This window comes from Pyrgilauda ruficollis, unplaced genomic scaffold (assembly GCF_017590135.1).
Source record: "Pyrgilauda ruficollis isolate IOZ18807 unplaced genomic scaffold, ASM1759013v1 scaffold78, whole genome shotgun sequence".
In the NCBI taxonomy this organism is placed as follows: domain Eukaryota; kingdom Metazoa; phylum Chordata; class Aves; order Passeriformes; family Passeridae; genus Pyrgilauda; species Pyrgilauda ruficollis.
In genome coordinates, this window is record NW_024529710.1 from 989,447 (window position 1) to 1,008,293 (window position 18,847).

The 18,847-nt window shown below is 37.7% G+C and overlaps 1 protein-coding gene across 2 annotated transcripts in view; it reads left to right on the forward strand.

The window, feature by feature from the left end:
- The window catches only part of CDC42SE2 (CDC42 small effector 2), an 83,224-nt gene that overhangs the window by 10,932 nt on the left and 53,445 nt on the right, over nucleotides 1-18,847 (forward strand). For both annotated transcript variants that reach the window (XM_041486731.1, XM_041486732.1), the window contains exon 3: nucleotides 3,937-4,019. The gene's annotated coding sequence lies outside the window, so the exon portion shown is untranslated. The remainder of the gene's footprint in view (nucleotides 1-3,936; nucleotides 4,020-18,847) is intronic.

Here is an 18,847-nt window from a genome sequence, read left to right on the forward strand (position 1 = left end):
TGTTTGCCCCTATAGTTCCTGGGAGAATTTTTTTCCTTTTTTTTTTTTTTTTTTTCTTACTTGGGAGGCTTTCTGTAGCCTCAAGATAAATGCAAACATTACAAAGTATTGAAATGTCTTGGTGTCACTGTCTTCTAAGGATCTCTTGAGAACAATATCTGAGCTGAGGAAAAGGGATTCTGAAGTGAGGTTAAGTGGGCTACTGTCCCAAGTCCTCTTGTAGGGCTAAATTGCTGAATAGAAGTATCTTTCTCCTAAAGAAACAGTGTCTTTCTCCTAAACACATACCTTAAGTGTAAAGTCTATCTCTACTAAGGAACTCTGTTTTTGAGATTTATATCCCTGTGATAGGAATGGGAGAAACTGAAATGAACCTTCACAATTTTTTTCAACTTACCTTATATACTGTATGTCTCTTTTGGTGCCAAATATGTACAAGTCTAAACTCACTGATGTTTCACTGACTCCATTCATTATGGTTCTGTGTAATTAATTGCTGTACCAATTACAGGCTTCATAGTGAAATAATAAGATATGCTCTATGGGTTGTCTGTAATTTTCTGTATGTATGTAACTTTGCCTAGAACAGAATGACAATTTTAAATCTGTGTGTATATATGGTGTTTGTCTACAGAGATAAAAATTACTGAGGTGCAAGATAAATCATTGGGATTTTTTCCATTTTTGTTTTTAAGAACTTTCAAAATGATGAAAAAGTTCCAAATGAAGACAGTGAAACCAAATGCAAACTTTAGATTTTGATTTTCTAATGGATAAAACAGTGAAACTGCTGAAGTTCACTGTTTTTTCCTTCCAGCAGATAGGACTGAATGTTTGCAGACTGCCTGTTCATGTGTTGTAAATTCACAGGCTCTTTAGCTTAGAAAATATTTTTCTTTATGGTATGAATACATCTTTAAAGTTTACAGTGTACATGCATTGTGTTTTCAGGTTCTGTATCAAATTTCAACCTGTTTTGTATAATCAGAAAACAACTTAGAAAATGCATGGAGCTACAGTAATGATTTTACTCTCTGAATTTGGTACTTAGGAATAGCAGTATTAATTTTCTCAATTCTGTTGATGCTTATGATGCTTTTATAGCCGTTTTACTATATTATAGAAGTATAGTAAAATATACTTCTTTGGCATTGAGGTTCTCTAGAATGGTGTCTCTCTTCAGTAGAAGCACTGTACTAATAGATACATTTCACTTTTCTAAGGGCATTCATGTCTCATTTTTTCAGCCGTATTGATTTGGCTTTTGTCATCTTTGTTTTCATACACAGGTTTTTTAGTGAATGCCTCATAAAAGGCAAATGTAAGCTGGGATTCACTAAGTAAAATAAGAAATCATCTGAGCAGATAATATCAGGATGACAATGAAGTCACCTGTTAATGTGACCTGTGATCACATTAGTGATTTTTTGTAACTGGTTAAATCAGTAGGGTAATTATTATGTAGAAATACAGGCCTGAAAGCAAGGCTTCAGAGAAGCATACAGCTTCAAATTCTCACACAAATGATAGCACTTAGACAAACGCTTGTTGTAACTGGCTTTTTAATGGATGTGATGTGGGCAAGTCTGCAGTAAGCTGTCCAGAATTAATAGAAAGTTGGCACAGCTGGATAAGTAGTGTGCCTTGGCAGTACCTGCAAACAGCTACTTTTTCCACTGTGCTGTCATATAATAGCCTTTCAAGCCAAAAGTCTACCATTTATAGCAATGATTTTGTTAATTAAATTATCCATTAGGATGTATCTTTAGCCTCCAGGATTCGTACATCTGGGATTCTAAATAGCTGTGACGTGATGACTTACAGCCACTGGTCCAGATCATCTCATTTCTGACTGACTTTTTAAGATGTTATTGTACAAGGAGGGCTTTCATTGTTCTGTCCTGCTGCTCTTACAGCATGGCCCTAGATTTAAAATGCTGAAGTTTAGGAAAGTCTTTAAGTATTTTTTTCTTTAGAGAGAAGGGTGGAGGAAGACATTTGGCTTAGAGATTGTAAATATAGACATTCTTATATCTACTGTTACCTTATTTGTATAAATGTTATTACATATTTAAATTGTTTATACAGAATTAGTCTATACATGCTTAGGATGTTATGTGTGCTATTAATGTGTTCTTTTTGCTAATTTCTCATAATGCAGTTTTCTCTCAGTGAAATTTACTGATATGAATCTTTCTCCACTTTGCTTTCCATTGCATTGCATTTGAGTGATGAGATATGTGTTTAACTGCAGCTAAATGGGTTGTTTCTCCTAGCTATGTATCAGATATTGTCCGCAGAGTCTTAAACTAGAAGGTAGCTAAATTTCAATGACATTTCTGTTATAAGGTTGACATCCACTCTAAAAAGACATGATTGCCTTTCTGGCTTCAAGGATTTTATTTGCTTCATATTGGACTTTCACAGCTCTTGACATGCAATGCTGTGCAGACAAGTTTACCCCTTTCCCCTTTTCCTTCACAACATTTTCCTTTTCATTAGCTGTTTTTCTGCATTTATAGTCTGTTATACCTGCTCTCGTCTACCTTAGCTCTTCATTTCTAGTCCATAATTTCTCTGACAATCTTTTCTGAAAACTACATGGGTAAAGATAAAAAACCCTTTATTTTACTTTTTAAATCTGTTTTGTGTCAGTCTGAGAAGAAAGAGAAGACTTGGTTTCCTAGTGTGTGGGCAAGGAAGGGTTGAGATATGATAAAAAAGCCCCCAGTAGAAGTCAGCAAGCAAATGCCTAGATGCATAGAGCATCAAGGCTAAAACATTGGGGATCTCAGGTGTAGTAGGGAGGTGGAACTTTTTGTCTGGGGGGTTGTTTTGCTTTGTTTTGGTTATTTTAATAGAATCTGCAAAACACTGCCCTAACACAGGAAATGTACAAAATTTAATTTACTACCACATTTACCTTATTTTTTATATACATATTTGAAGCGTGAATTAGATTGTTTAGTGTTTTCAGCTTTCCTCATGTCTTCTGTCTGTTTTGAAACCCATTTCTGATATATCAGTGCTTTCATGATATCATTGCAGATGGGTGCTCTGTGAATACCCAGGTGTTCTGGTTTGTTTGGGTTGAGTTTTTTTGAATAGAGGTTTAACAGCACTAAATATTCTCCTGCTGCTTCAAGTAGCAGCGATTCTTCTTGTCACTCAGAGCGAGCTCTTATGAATGTGTTTTATTTCTGTTACTGCCTGCAGTACTTGTAATCCGTGCTTCCTTTAACTGAGAGCTGCTGAACTCGGTAGCTGATGTCATGGATGTGATTCAGTAACAAACTTGTTTGCTAAACCTCACACACTTCATGGGATTTAACTGCCATGTTACGTATTTTTATTGGGAACTAGTAACAAAACAGTTATTCCCTGAACGACCTGGTATTGCCAGTAATTTGAAATCTGATCACTAAGAAAGGTTACCTAGCTACAATCTTGCAAAAATAATGTTGGAACCTACATGCAATTTCCACACACCCCTGCTAATGTAAAAGTCTGACCCTGGCAAAGGTAGCAGCCAAAACTAAGTAGGTACTGCTTTTGTACCCATGTTCCTTATTTACTTCATTTAACTATGTCAAGCATATGTATATATATAAAAATTACTTATGTATTTTAAACAGTGTGTAAACATACTGGGATATAAGGATTAAGAGGACCTGAGAGTACACAAGTCAGTGAAAGTTTCTTTCTGTAGTGCTGTAAACAAGGTAGCCATAATCCTTTAAATCATTCACAAGTGGAAGTAGCTCAGTCATTCTGACACCTGCAGTGCTTTGCAAAGGAGAAGCCTTGGAGGAGCTCCTGACTGTCCCTCGTGGTAGCTGTTTTTTTTCCTGGAACCACGAAGTTACATTGCTCTTCACTGTAAATAGTTTGGATTAGGTGCTGTAACAGATAGTAACTTAATTCTGTTTTTTTCAGTTTTTCATCGCTCTCTAGAATTGGGGATATCTTCACTGAATAACTTGCTGCTTAAAGAAAGTAACAGAAGTTGGGAAATTCAGGTAGGCAATACTTTGAGTTTACTATTTACTTTAAATGTTGATGCAAATGTGTATGACAGATCTGTAAATACTCATTGTAGTACCAAAACCATCAAAACATGATATAGATTTTAACTTTACTGAGATTGAATGTGGTTTCATGGCACCTCTTGTGAGCTCTAAGAAGGCCCTGATAAGAAGTCCAACAGACTTAGGACACTCAAGTGTTCTCTGTGTTCATAATAAAAATATATTAATGTTCATATCTGATATGATAGGAGGTCCAGGTACTTTGTAATGCTCAATAAATTTAATGAACTATTTTTGACAAAACTATTGTCTTGTTGCCCCAACAGACTCTGGTATTCATGGTATGTGCAGCCACATACACTTCCATTTCTTTTCCCAATATTCTTATTAAGGAAAATTCTTGATGTATTTGCTAATTGCATGTATTTCTCATATCACATTCTTTGTTTCAACTAAGGCTTCTAAATAGATCTCCAATACTTAATTCTTATATAAAATTCTTTTGGTGTTTGTGTAATAACTTTCATGACTTTAATAATTTAGTTTGCAACTCTGTATATTACAGTGTTGTTTATCCTGGGTTGCTCTGATTTTAAGGATCCATCGAACTTTAATTCGCTACTTTCTAGTTTTTAATTCAAGTACATATACTTTGGTGTAGTGTTAAATAATATGTAGGAATGGCCAGTAGTTTTAATTACCTGAATTTTTCTCCACCAAAATTCTCAGATAGATCTATTCCTATTTGATAGGAATCAAGTATCTCCCATTGATAACGATTGTAGCACATTTGTGTAGGCACGTAAGTCCAATTGCTGTGGATTAAACGAATACCAATGAAACACTTAAACCCTAGAACTACTGCTGATTTCTTATGGACCTCAATTCTACGTAGCAATTTCAATTTTAGATGCTTGTAGTTCTCATTTAATATTTTTTTTACTGTTTTCATATTTTACTACTTCTAAATGTCCAAATGAACTGGGTGGAAAAGAATTCTGTAGGATATCAGTACCTTAGGAAATCTACATAAATATCTCTTATACATGTTGTTTCCTTAGAAAGAGATGCAACTTGTGGAATGTATTGCAAAAACTCTCCCTATAGTGTTTTGCAGGCTTTGTTGTTAATTTCTTTTTCAGGAACTAAGTGTCTTTCTATTTTACCTTACTCTCTGCTTCTAATAACCATTCATGTAGTATGTAATTCAAGTACCAGTAAAAATTGATGTTTTACCCTAAAAATGCTCAAAGTATGTTGAATTTTGTTTAAATACTGGTAAAATTACATTTTACATTTTAAGGTACTGGTCAGTGTTACATTTTCTGTTTCATTCTTTCTGTCTCCCTTCCCCCAAGTTCCTTTGAACACTCTGAAGTCTTTTCAGTATGACTGACAATACCAGACGTGTTTGAGCTTATCCTTCATGTTGTGCCCTTCCTTTCCATTATCATCTGATCTTTTTAGCTCTGATTTCACTATTACTTGTAAAACGTTTTTGCCCGGGAGTCTGGGGAATAAAATCTGCGCAGGAATTTACCCTGGAGAAGCATGTGACGGAAAGGTGATCGTACAATTAGCATGAGAAACTGAAGTGTAAATGGCATCCCACACTGGGAGCAGGAGCTGCCCTCTCTGTCGCTGACCCTGCAGCTCCTCCTCCGGCCTGCTGCTTGCTGCTGGGACTCAGGGGCATTCCCAGATGTTTCGTGTGCCCACCATGTGAAAAAATGTTTTACTTCAGAATGAGAATGGGCTGTGTAGATGGGGAATCTCCGTCCTTCTGACTCGGTCAGGAAAGGGGAGAGAGAAAGAAGTGGTAGCCCAATCGTAGTGACTGGCCCAACCCTAAGACAATTTTTAAGTAGTCTTATAAACTGCCAACCCCCAAAAAATTCACAGCCAGGAAAATACTGTCCTGTGAAAGTGATGGAAGAAGGAAGGCAGGCGGTTGGGTAGCATGTGTAGGGGTGATAAAGATAGGTAAAAGATGATTATGATGATGATGTCTGTTTGAAGAAGATGACTCAGAGGAAAAGAATGGCAATATTTTAAACCAGAGGGAAGTAAGAGCTGTACCTTAAGCAGCAGCAGGAGGGCACAGGGATGGATGACAACTGGTGCAGGAAGGCAAATGGGGAAGAAGCAGAACTTCGGGAGCAGTGGTTCAGTGAGTGGTGATCCCCACTGGATCAGGAGCAGACAGGAAGCAAAGAGAACTCACAGTGCAAAAATATATGTGTTTCATTCTTGTGCCAGAAGCAAGTGAAGTGCTGTGGGTGTTCCCAACCTGTTGGCTGGCCTTTCTGTACAAGCTCCAGGAGTGTCTGCAGGAAGCTTCAATCATAGATCAGGAAGTGCAGCCTTCCTGGCTTGCCTTGCTGGCAGCTATGAAGTTGGTGGCAGTAAAATCTTCATAAAAACCTTATAATGTAGCCTATTCCAGATTAAAAAAAAAAAAAAAAAGAAAAAAAAAAAAAGAAGCCTTAAATCCTAATATTTTTCTTCATTTTTCTTAAGGTTTTGAGGTTCAAAAATTAAAAGTGTATAAGGTAGTGATGGACAGTGCTCTAGTGCCATTTCCTGCTGCCTCTTTGCCTAGAACCCTGCAACTTTTCCTTTCCCTGCTTCACTGCAGTTGTGTGGTGGACTTTGTTCACATGCCAGGGCTTTTGTCTCATGACTCAGACCATGTGCTTTGTGGAAGTACTTCCAGTCATGTGAAGTAGAAGTATTTAGGCTTGTGGCTCTTCTTCATACTTAGTATATTCTTCATCTGGCCTTACGTACTCTTAAACATACACTTTCCAGCTGTTAAGAGAAAAGTCAGAAGAATCTGAAAAAAAGAAAAAAAAAACCCGAAAATGTGTTTTTCTCCATTTTTCCCTTCTCTTATTGCTAATTCACTAAAGTTCTAGAATACTGGGGAGGGGGAAAAGATGGAAAAAAACCTCTCTCTTGTGAAGGTAGTGTCAAAACTGTAAATTACTTAAGTTTGGACTTAAGGAAGCCTTTGTTCCATTCATGTCTAGAACTAAAAGCTGGTGCAACATTGCTGCATTACCCTCTGCATCCAGAAGTCCTTACCCTAAAATGCTGGTGGACTGTGTGTATGTTGGGTATGCATCTTGATGCTGCCATAGGAAAAACACATATCTTCAAATTCTCCATTATGTTTCCTTGCTTTTTTAGTATATGATTTTCAAATTGGGTCTGTGGGCTGGCTTTTCCGTGCAAGATTTTAGTTTCCTGAGAAAGGAAATGTTTAGACTTCATCCACCACACTTTCATTAATTCTCTGTGATTCTAATTTTCAGTTTAATAATTGATTCATTAATTTGGAGCAATGCCATAAAGAGAAATTTTAGTTGATTTACATAATTGAAATTTAATTCCATGCTTTTTACTCTAAGGGAAAGGAAAGAAACACATAACACACATAACACATCACATAAGATGTTGGTTCTCAACATTTTATTTCATGAAGGACTTTTGTTTTTCAGTATAGCTTAACTACCTTTAACTTCTAAATTCATATAATCATATTAATCCTGTAGAGTAATTAAAGTAACACAGGTAGAAAACTGTCTTTCTGTTACTCCATTTCAGATGCCCTTTTGTGCAACCATTCCATTACTGCTAACTCTGTACCATCTGTATTTGTATCTGACTGTCCTCCACTTCCTCCCTTGTTAAACTTGGGTCAAATCACTGGGGTGCAGCTGAATTATGTGACTGATCCAGCTTCTCAAGTGTTTTGAAATGATTTAGTTTATTTCCCTGAAGCATTTTATTTGCGTTTCGAGGTAGAACATAGCTGATCCAGCCGAACTATATTAATGTGAAAGTCCACAATCCTTTTGCTCTCACTTTTCACAATATGTGGAACATGAAGTACAAATTCTCTGAAGCTTTGTGGCATTGGAAACCGTAAAACAGAGGAAAGCTAGGAAATTAAGTTTGTCAATAGGACAATTGCAGTCATGGAAACCAAATTTCATTATACCTGTCTATATGCAGAGAATAGTAAACAAAAAGTAGGCTAGAAAAGTGTGTAGGGAATATTGGTTGATGTCTAAATTAGATACTTAAATTGGTTTGTCTCCCTCTGTGCTGTAATGGGGAAGAGAAGGAAAGCGCAAGATCCACAAAGGAATTGTGCTGGGAAATACACCTGCATGATGTCCAGTTTCTGTAATTTGAAATACTGAATATACACCTGAGAGATCTTGCATTTTTGGAGTTTTATAATTAAGACTTCTGATTTGCTAAAATCCACTTTATATTACAGATCAAATAATTCTCTTCTATAAGACATTTTTTTTTCCTTTCTGGAAGTTGTATGCTCTAATCTCTTTCTTAAAAATGGCTAATCTTACGTGCAGTGGGAAATATGACTTCCTGAAAAACCTGTGTCCTGCCCTCTTACACTGTACTTCGCAAACAATATTTTTTTTGAAAGATGTGATTTTATACTGGAAAAAAGTCTGTCATTTTGTAGTTATGGCACAAAGCCCAAGAAGCAGAAGAGTGTAATTCTGGCTTTTTCCACCCTGAATAATCACATCTCCACAGAAAATCCCAAAGTCCATTCAGTTCTTAATGTTTGGGACAAAGTGCTCTCTGCAGAGAGGATGCCAAGGACAAATGTCCTGGGTGTACTTGAACATTGACATCATGTTTCCTGGGAGAGCCTCGGCTGAGTGTTAATAGTCCTTGCTATGTTCAGTGCTTACTGTTTGTGTTCTGTACAGGTTTGTTTGTGCAATGCAATGCATTCACTAAAGCTGCCAAACAATGCCTTGGTGTCACACAGTCAGATTAGATTGCTAAAGCTATGAAATAATTAAAGTTTCCTAGTCTGCAGCATGAAGATACTTGAAATACTTAAAACCTAGTAAGTTAGGTAGCTCAGAGGCAGAGAAAAGCTCCTGTGAAATCTAAGAACTGGCTGAAAGTGAGCACAAACAGGGGAGATCTGTTTGTTCCATTAACATGTCTAAATGTTCTTGAATTCTGGGTGGAGCTTCTAATCATGCAGCTGTCCATTTTCTTGAAAGGAAAGAAAAGGATCCTATTCTCTCTCATATGAATGATCTAGCATAAAGAAGGAAAATGCAAGTAATGAACAGACTTGTGGTAATGGCTGAAATTAATTTTCAAGTTCATCTTTGCCACACAAAACAGTCTTGCAGTCTGTCTTTTGGACCGACAGTTGGTACAGCACACTAAAGGACACAGAATGGATTGTATTCTACCTTTGTTCTTAACATTATGTACAGCTTACATCCTTATTAGGAAAAGCACTTTAACCTGTGTCTCTTGAAGGAGTGGCGACTCTTGTCACCACTTGTTCAGAGTTTTGCACATAGATTCAGAATACTGTCTTGAAAATTTTAGTAACATTTTGCTTTGGAGGGGCAGATTTTACAGACTTCCTGCTTCCTTTCTGTCCTTTCACAGAGACCTAGTTTGCATGTCTACTCATGTCCAGAATTATTTTGACTGGACTGTTTGTGTACTGTTATGTCCAGGAGATACTGATCCAGTTTCTGGAATATGCTTCATTCATATCATATTAGGCTTACCATGAGATATCACTTAGTTATGTAATTTTCTTTTTAAAATACAATCAGAGAAGAAATATCTTGCTGCTCCTGCTCCCTTTAGCATGAAGTAGTGGCTGTAGATTTTTCAAGAATCTGATTTCTTCTTTTGACCAAGGCAATTCAAAAGATAGGTGTCTTAAGTCTTTGTCTGCATTGAAATGAAATTTCAATTGCATTGAAATCAGTCTTTAATCTTTCTTCATTCCCAGTTATTAATCCTACCAGGAATGTTTTCTGTTACGGAGTAAATTGAGGAGGAGGGATAAGTAGGCCAGTATTTCCATTATTCCTGTTGCATAATTGATCTGCCTCTCTCTGACTGTATTACGCATGACTGACCTTCCATTTGGGGCTGGTTTATTAAACTTCATTTCAAGTATTTGTCAACAGTTTATCTGTCATGTTGGGCCTTAATTATGAATCACATTCAGAGGCCGAGCTGCATTCGTACATCCTGGGCACGTTCACTCCTTGGTGCGCAGTGGGAGGACCTGTAAGAGTGGATGGCCTCAAGCTGTAACTTCTTTAAATCCTGTTGACAGGCTGAAGAGGAATGCTGCTTTTGAATTGTCTCAGGCAGGAAGATAGTGGGGAGTTTCAGTAGCTTCAGTGGGTTTTTGTTTGCTTTTTAGTTAGTATGAGAGAATTAAAAAATGAGGATAGTAAGGCTACCCTAGCTCCCTTTTTAAGAGTGGTCTGTTCAAGTTAGTGCTAGTATTGTGGGAAAGATGCTTTTGCTGTGGTAAGGAGGAAGTGTGAAATACCTTCTCTTAAAAGAAGACTGCATGGGCCGTAGTTACTTGTTACAGCATATCTATCTATATATATATGTGTTATATCTATATTTATGTATACGTAAATTATCTTAGGCAGAAGAGGGATGGGAGGCACAGAAAAGCATTGTAATCAATTACTAGGAGGGAGAAGCACCAGAGGAATTGTTTGATTTATAAAGTAGCCAGCTGAATCTGTAGTTGAGTAGCACCTGCATCTCAAAAAATCTGTCAGGCATCGAGTGGAAACTGCTGGGTACATGACACTTCTGACAATCTCTCAGTCTAACTTTCCATCTGAGTTTTGAGATGCTTCTAACATAAAGGCCCTAACTTGAGAAACCACAAGAGACTGCTGTATTGAATGTCTTTTAATGGAGTGTGACTTAACAAGTAAATGAAAAGCCACACAGTGACATGAATCTCTGGTCCCCACTGATTTTAAAGTGCAGATCCCCAGAGTAGTTTGTATATAGGTGTTGCTACTAGATATATTTGTTGTAGTGAAAACAAATTCATGGAGGTTTGATGAAATTTCTCATTGTTAACGGAATTGCTGTGGAAGAAAAACACAACGTACTGTCAAAATTTTATTTACCTTTAGATAACCCAGTCCATGGAATGATTTTGCCAACAAGTGCTCTCTCATAATTACAGTGGTTCCTTTGTTTCTGTACCCTCTTTCTTTTGCTGTCCATCTAGCTCCTCCATATCTCCTGAAACTATCTTTGCTGGTGAATATTAAGATATGTTTCAGCAAAGCTTTTTAATGTATTAGATTATCTGTTGTGCTTTTACTTTCCATTCTTCAGATTTTTTTGTTGAAAACCAAACAGATCAACCCAGTTATTTTATATCATATGTAAACTTCAGACCTGCTTGATAAGTGTAGTTTCTCTCTCTCTGCTGTGTTCTGCCTTGGTGCTCCTTTTGATCTCTTTCCCCCGTTAGAACACCAGCCTTTCCCGTTACCTCCAATATAGCACTAACCCTTCCTGTTACCTTTCTGCCTCTTCCTTTCTGCTGCTTCTTTCTCAGAATAGCTACAGTGGTTGGTTAGTTTGAGAATTTGAAGGCTGATGGATAGCGTTACATCATGAAGTCCTTTGTGGTGGGTGGTACAGGAGAAAGACTGTAACTATTTCTGTTTTTAAAGCCCAGGAAAAAGTGGATAGCTTTGCAAATACTGACTGTCGTGCCAGTTATGGGGAAGGGAGTAGATATGTGTTACAAATTACAGAATGGTTTGGGCTAAAATGGATCTTCAAGGTAGTATTGGTGACTCATGGATACTCTTTGTTAATCTGTGTATTGGTCCTACATACTGGATTGCTGTGACTAGTAACCCTTGTAAATAGATGTCTAGTTCCCAGTGTGAAGTTTTGTAGCAGAAAAATCTCTGTGTCCCAAAACAAAAAGTTCCAGTCTCTAGAGGCTGATATACTTTCATTTCCATATGTGTTTAAAGAAGTCACGTAGCATTTACTCACCGGAAGCTTTACAATAGTGTAGCACTGCAGCTATTGCTAATTTGGTAGTTCAAGTTGAGCTCAAGTGTGGAAGTGGTTTTTTGTTTGTTTCGCTGCCTTTTTTTTTTTTTTTTTTTTAGTTTTTCATATAGCTGAGAATCCCCTAGAAGCAAGATTCACATATATGCAGAAATAATATTATGATATTCTGAGGGTGTGTTTAGTAACACAGTTGCAAGTAACATGCAGGTACAAAATGAACAAAAGTCCATTACTTGACAAATTAAGATCACTAGCTTTTCAGAAGAGCTTCTAAAATACTTTTCAATATCTCATTATTGTGCTGTTAGTATTGGTACACTTAAAGAGCATTTAATTTTTGATAAACTGTAAATATTACAGTAAAATAGGATAGTCCTCAAGAAGTGAAAGAACATATTTTGCAAAAATCCTAAGCACTGTGCCTTTTTCCATTAAAATGTATTTGTCGAAGTTGGTGACCACTAAGCACTGACTGTTATTGCTGGTGTTACCAGCACTGTCTAAATTTTGCAGCTGTCTGGGATATCAGTATATTACAAAGCAAGTTAAATCAGAACTTTTTTTTGAGAGTGATAGGTTTGTGCACATCTCACTAGAGCAGTTGAAATGCTTGAGATATCTATCTAGCTGTGTAAAAATATACACACCTGCTAGTTATTTTCAGATATTCAATAATGGATGTACTAGTGATACAAAAAGAAGATTAACTCTCTTTTGATAGGTGTCAGCATTCTTCACTACATTGCATGTTCAAGAACTGCAGTTATTTTAGCATCACTGTGTGTTATTCTACTGCTCCTCTCTTACCCCTCTTTATTTTTCTAGCTACTTCTAGTTGTCTGCCTAATTTTGAAATGCATGTGTTGTTTGTGGTGGATTTTGCTTTTTTTTTTCCTTGGACTCTAGCTGATGTATGTCTTTAACATGGAAATTGAAGTTCTCTCTAGTAGTTGTTCTATCATCCCAGTTACAGAGCTAGGTAACAGGAGGGGGAGACAGAGATAAGGCTAGATGAAAGAGCAGGTGGAATCAAATACTGAGATGCATAGTATTACAAGTAAACAATGGTACCTGTACCATTTCTTGATCTTATTTTGTTCCTGCTTTAAATATTATTATATATTCTCATGATGGAAGAAAGCCCACAACTGTAGGTTAAGAAGAAAAATAAACTTTTTGTTGTACTTGAAGTATTTCATTCAGGGTCCTTGAATAATACTGGTTGTATTCCTCAGGATTAGATGTTTTATATGGAACTGAGACAGGTCATGGTAAATGTACTGTTTTTTTCAACATGTGAACTTTTATTTCGTTGAAAGAAGTGTGGTTTGCTCAGCTCTGCTTTCTTTGTGACCTTCAGAAATAACAATGAGGCTAGAAGACCTCAGTAGAACTACCAAGGGGAAACCCATGAGGGAAGATCTAACCTGTTTCTCAGAAAGTTACCATGAACAAGACTGGGCTGTCCTTTGTTAACGCAGAGTTAAAACAGCATGCTTCTGCCTGTGGCCCTTCCAGTCCCAGGTCACAACTGTCAGATCATGGGACAGGTACCAGCCTTTTGGTTTCAGACTATCTGGAAATCATCAGCCCCTGGCTGTTCAGGAGTACAGTAAGTGCACAGCCTTGCCAGCATGCTCTGGTAATCTTAGGGGCAGGAAACAGTGGAATTCATATTGCCTTCTATGGAGACTTGGTTTCCTTGGAGCTGGCACAGATCCTAGATGTTTCCTCCACTGTCCGCTGTTGTAAAGAGACAGACCTTCAGAACAGGACTGCTGATTTGATGGCATTAAGTGAAAAACTAGTCTGGCCTTTAGTAAAGGCCTAGATAAACTATGATTTCCTTTCCACCTTCTGCTGTGTGATGGTCTGGCTCCCTGTGTGGGAATACTTTTGTACTCTATTCCATCTCTACATCTGATAATCTTTAAACTAAACTTTAAAATCTTTAGAACTGATAGTCTTTAAAGTGTATGTGTAAGATGTACATGAAATAAATATTGTGTTTCCATTGTAAACTACTTGTACATAGCCAAAAAAGCATATTTAATGAATTACTGTGTGTTGCTACTCAGGGTTCTCATGAAGAGTTAATATCTTTCTCTTCTCTAATGATGTTCTGCTCTTCAGCAGTGAATTTTTGCCCTGAGAAAGGGAAATCCAAAATGAAAGCAATTAATTTTGTTTTCTTTCTTCTGACACCAGAAATGCTAAACAACTTCTTTTTAGGAAATTGCTGACAATATTCTGGCATTTACAATTAAAAAGATTCCGAAACCCGTCCAAGAAATAATTAATTTTTAAATTTTCTAATTTTATTTATTTAGCTGCATTTCCTGAATGGAAACACTGCCTATAGCCCTCTCCTTCACAAGTGTACAGAGTGAGTCTAGCTCTTAATGCCAGTAAAGATTTAAATTAAACCATGGAAAGGTTGTTCAGTGCGAATGAGAGAGCTTGAGAGCACAGCACAGTATGCTGATTTGGTCAATGAATCCTTTTCTGTCTGTATGCCCCAGAGAAGGCCACGTCTCTTGAACAGAGCTCTTTCTGGAAGACTAGGTTTATTAGGAGGCTGTTCTCACTAGTTTTAAAAATACAGGTCTTGTCTCGGTAGTTCTTAAGTTGAACTGCAGCGTGAGCTCCCCATCACGTCATGAGTCAAGACTGGATGACACGGGAGCAGCTTCTGCAGAGCGTCCCTGGAGGGAGCAGGCTGGTGGTGGCAGGGAGCTGAGCCAGGGCACTGTGCCTTCTGCAGCTCTTCATGTCCGTGGTCACGTCTGGCAAAGGCTTGCCTGCCTGCTTCTGGTGGGGGGAGAGGGGGGAGTGCTCTTATCTGGCGGCTGGGAGGAGCAGATAATGAAACCCTTTGTGTCCCCCTCCAGAGACATGTGCTTGAACAGCAATGAGCTGTGCAGCTGCAACCCTAGCAACAAGGGCCTGCAGAAAAGAATGAGGGCAGCTTCCCAGCACAGGATGGCCAGGGGGTTAAGGATGAGCAAATTGAACGGGTAGCATAGTATTTAGATGAACCTGTGTGCCTGTTATTCTTACTAGGGATATATTTTCTTTTGTTTTAATTTTGATGCTCAGACTGAAATATATCCATGTGTCTTTTAGTACAGTGATAAACCAATGACTAAAGATTTGCCAGTGTCTTTGTTGCTTTTAAGAGTCTTGATAGTGCATTTTCTGGAGAATTCACAGTGTTGTTTGGTACAGTGCAGACAATTCATTGTCACCAGTTAAAGAGCATGAAAGAAGTCAGTTTTGATTTTTGTAGTGTAGGTGTACAAAATCCTTAAAGATGCAATGGTTTAAGAAAGGAATTTATTTTTAAAAGTGTACTAATTCAAAGGGTTATTTGCATTGATGCTTCTGAAGTGGTTATGCTTATTGTGACAGATGATTTCTAGAGAAACTGATGTTAAATACTTCATTTTTCAGGTGCAGCAATCTGATCCATTTCCATGGGAAGTTCCATAAATGAGTTGAGGATCACGCTATTGATGAGAATATGATAGGCTTCATTAATTACCTTGCTGTGGATAGGGATTCACAAGCCACAGTTTAGGCTGCATGTCTGGGAGAGAGGGGGCATTTGTTTGAGGGAGCGACTGAATAATGAATACCTTAAACCAAATGATCTGTGTCTGAGTGGCAGACAAAGAGGGCTTTGGGGCAGTGACTGATTATTCTGTGTGAAAGGACCACAACCATATCTGGCCTGCATGCTGAATCTCGCATGTGAGCTGTCACTCCTTGTTTCTCCCGAGAAAAAGGGGAAATCAAATCCACTTAGGAAGCAAGTGCACCTTGCCAGTGAAGGTGCTGTTACTGACTGCATGATGCTCATCTAGTTACTGTAATAAGGAAATTTTGGTTATTGTAGTTCTGTTTTCCAGTCTTTTGTCAAATGCAGTAGACATTTTTTAAGAAGTTATGTACAGATCTTTGTTTGTTCTGCCTTACATTGTCATACCTCCTAGGTGCAGTCTGTAGTATTTGCCCTACAAGCTGATTGTAAGTCACAGCCCATATCAAATGGAGCAGCAGATGTGGTGATTCCTGGATGTTTTCTGATCAGGCCAAAATGCTGACCTGAGGCAATTGCAAGTCCAGGACCACATTTACTTCCACTGACTGTGCTACACAGGCACTATTGTCCTGCACACGAGCTGGTGAAGAGCTATCATCCCACTAAACTGTTCAAGCAAGATTTAATGAAGCTTGATGGTAGCATGAATGAGTTTCTGATTTCTTGGCTTCCCTTTTTTGTTGTCTCTCTACCTGAGCACTGAAGGTGAAAGCTAAGAAGAACATGTTCCTTTTACTAGGTATATTTGTTGACTTGCTGTAAAGTGAAGAGGGAAAGCTTAAGTGTTAAAATGTTTGGAGACACCTCGATGCTTAAGTTGTAGAACTCTTTGTATTTTCTTGTGAGGAGTAGGAGAAATGAGGGAAACTTTTTTGTTTGGGAGAGGACTTGAGACTGTACTTAAATACTTAACTGAGTAATTATATCTTGCGCTCTTTTCAGAAGTTGCTAGTGAAATCAAAGCTACAGATTTAAAGTTTGACACCATCTTTAACAGTCCTTCTCCTTTAGTTGAGAAGGGAAAACATGTTCAAGAACAACTGCAACTTAGTTATCTAAATGCATACTTCTTACACCTTAATCTGAACTTTCAGATGAAAACTGTTATCCCAGGCAAAGGAATTGGTGTGTGGTTTTTTGGGTTTTTGTTTCCAAATATACAGAGTGACTCTTTGTCAGCAGATACAAGGAAAATATCTCCCACCCCACCCACACACACAGAAGGAAAAATGAACAGTTGTGTGACATTGGCAGAGATAGGACCTTGTTCAAAACAGAGAAACTTTTTATGGTAAATTGAATTGTCACCGTGCAGCTGTTTGACAATTTAGTCAAAGTAGTTGCTTCTTTCATTTGAGTTTATTTACTTAAGTCAATTACACATGCAGATTCGATTATACCCTCCAGCAAAACTCTAATGACTCAGCAACAGATCTTTCACTGGGAAGGATTATATAAATGAAATACTATTATGCTAGTAAATAACTCAAACCAAACAAAACCAGACACAATTAAGACAAGTGTGAAGGCAGGAAGCACCTTTCTTTTTTTTTCTGTGATAGAGAGGCTTCCACTGAGTTTGACAACTTGTTGTGATAGTGAAGTTTCTCAGCATTTCTGTAGTGTGCAGACAGAGCGCTAAAGCAAACCACAGTTTGTGAATGTCAGTATGAAGATATTTACCAGTTGTAAATACCAGTTGTATATTTCAGAGATAGTACAATGTCTTTTTCAAAAATGTCTGCAAAGCTTCTTAGGAGTTCAAGGTAATGGGAGATTGGGGAAAACGTCTCCATAGAACTAAAGAAAATAGTGCATCTTCTCTCAAAGTCAAAAAATCTCTCATTGTACCTCTTTTGTAAAAGGCAGTGTGCTAGTTTAGGCTATTTTTGTCTTTTCAAAATTTCTGTAATGCCTGTTTTGTGGTCACTTGGCACAGTTGTTCTTGAGAGAAAATGAAGCTGTTGTACTAATCAGTGGTTTCTATCTCTGCATTGCTGCAGTGAGGGCATGGGACAAGTTCTGCTGTGTTAAATGAGACTGCATCTCTGTTTTGAAAGGGAAGCATGTGCTGACCACGGCAGTACCAGTAAAAGTAGTGGATTTGTATATTAGGAAATTCGTATGATTTGTCTTGTTCTGCCATAATAACAGTTGGAGCCAGGATGATGCTTCTGAATATATTTTTACCTTGTGGTCTAAGGAACTAAGTAATCACCAAGAGAAATAACTTATAATAAAGTTTACCTGTCAGAAGAGTAGAATAAGACACCAGATGGTGAGAATAGTGTAGAAGGTTCTGGAAAAGCGTTTATATTCTGGATTTAAACTTGAAAGCGTCTGATGTGAAGTCCATCAGGAGCTAAGCCTTGTAATTTACTGTGCTGTCTGTGGCTAGTTTGGATCTTGAAGGAACCTGGTAATCCTTCCTGATACAAAGAGCCGCAATAGTTGTCACTGCCATTTTCCTTATGACTTTGTCATGTGTGTTACCAAAAACTGCCTGGTGTGTTGGTTGTCTGAAAAAGCTGTAGTTGATCTTGAGTAAAGGAACTTGTATTTCCCTGTTTCAAGTGGGTAAATGGTTTTGAATAATGTGAGAAACACTTGAGTCTTCCTGCTTATATTTATTGAGATTCTTACTCAGTGTGGAAGCAGCATTCTTTGCATAGTGAGGCAGCACAAGTATTATACTTCACATTTGTCATTCAGGACTCTCAAGTTATCAGCAGAAGTACTCCATGCCTTTTGATTGTTTCGGCATGAGAAATACTGTGGTCCAAACGTTGTTTATTTTTTAGGCTTCGCTTAGGATTTCTGCTTAGGTCAGAAGGTTGGGAACTAGAGGCAAGTATGTTGTGTATTTGATTTGCCTTCCTTACCTGTTGGCAAGAGGTAACTAACTGAAATAATGCAAGAGAGATTGCGTGGAGGCAGCGTGCCTCTGATCTGTATCACAGTTGTTGATACTGTTTTCAGATATGTTTTCTTACAAATAATCTAATTTTTTCTGTTTCCTTCCTATCAAACAAAGTCTCCAGCCTTAGGTTTTTGTACTTGAAAGTGTTCATTCAGTGTGGATAAGGAAATACTGCCTGGTAATGTGATGGCCAAATTGACGTGCCCACAATGGGGAAAAGAATATAACTTCATTGCTGTGCCATCTTACAGCAATAAGATTTCATTTCACACTGATAACACTTGCTGTAAGTAGATACTGTTCTTACAGTAGAGAATTTAACATCTAATGGATCATTTTTCCTTGCCACATGCGTTCAATGGAGAAGTACAGATATTCTTGGGAAAGAGGAGAAATCAAGAA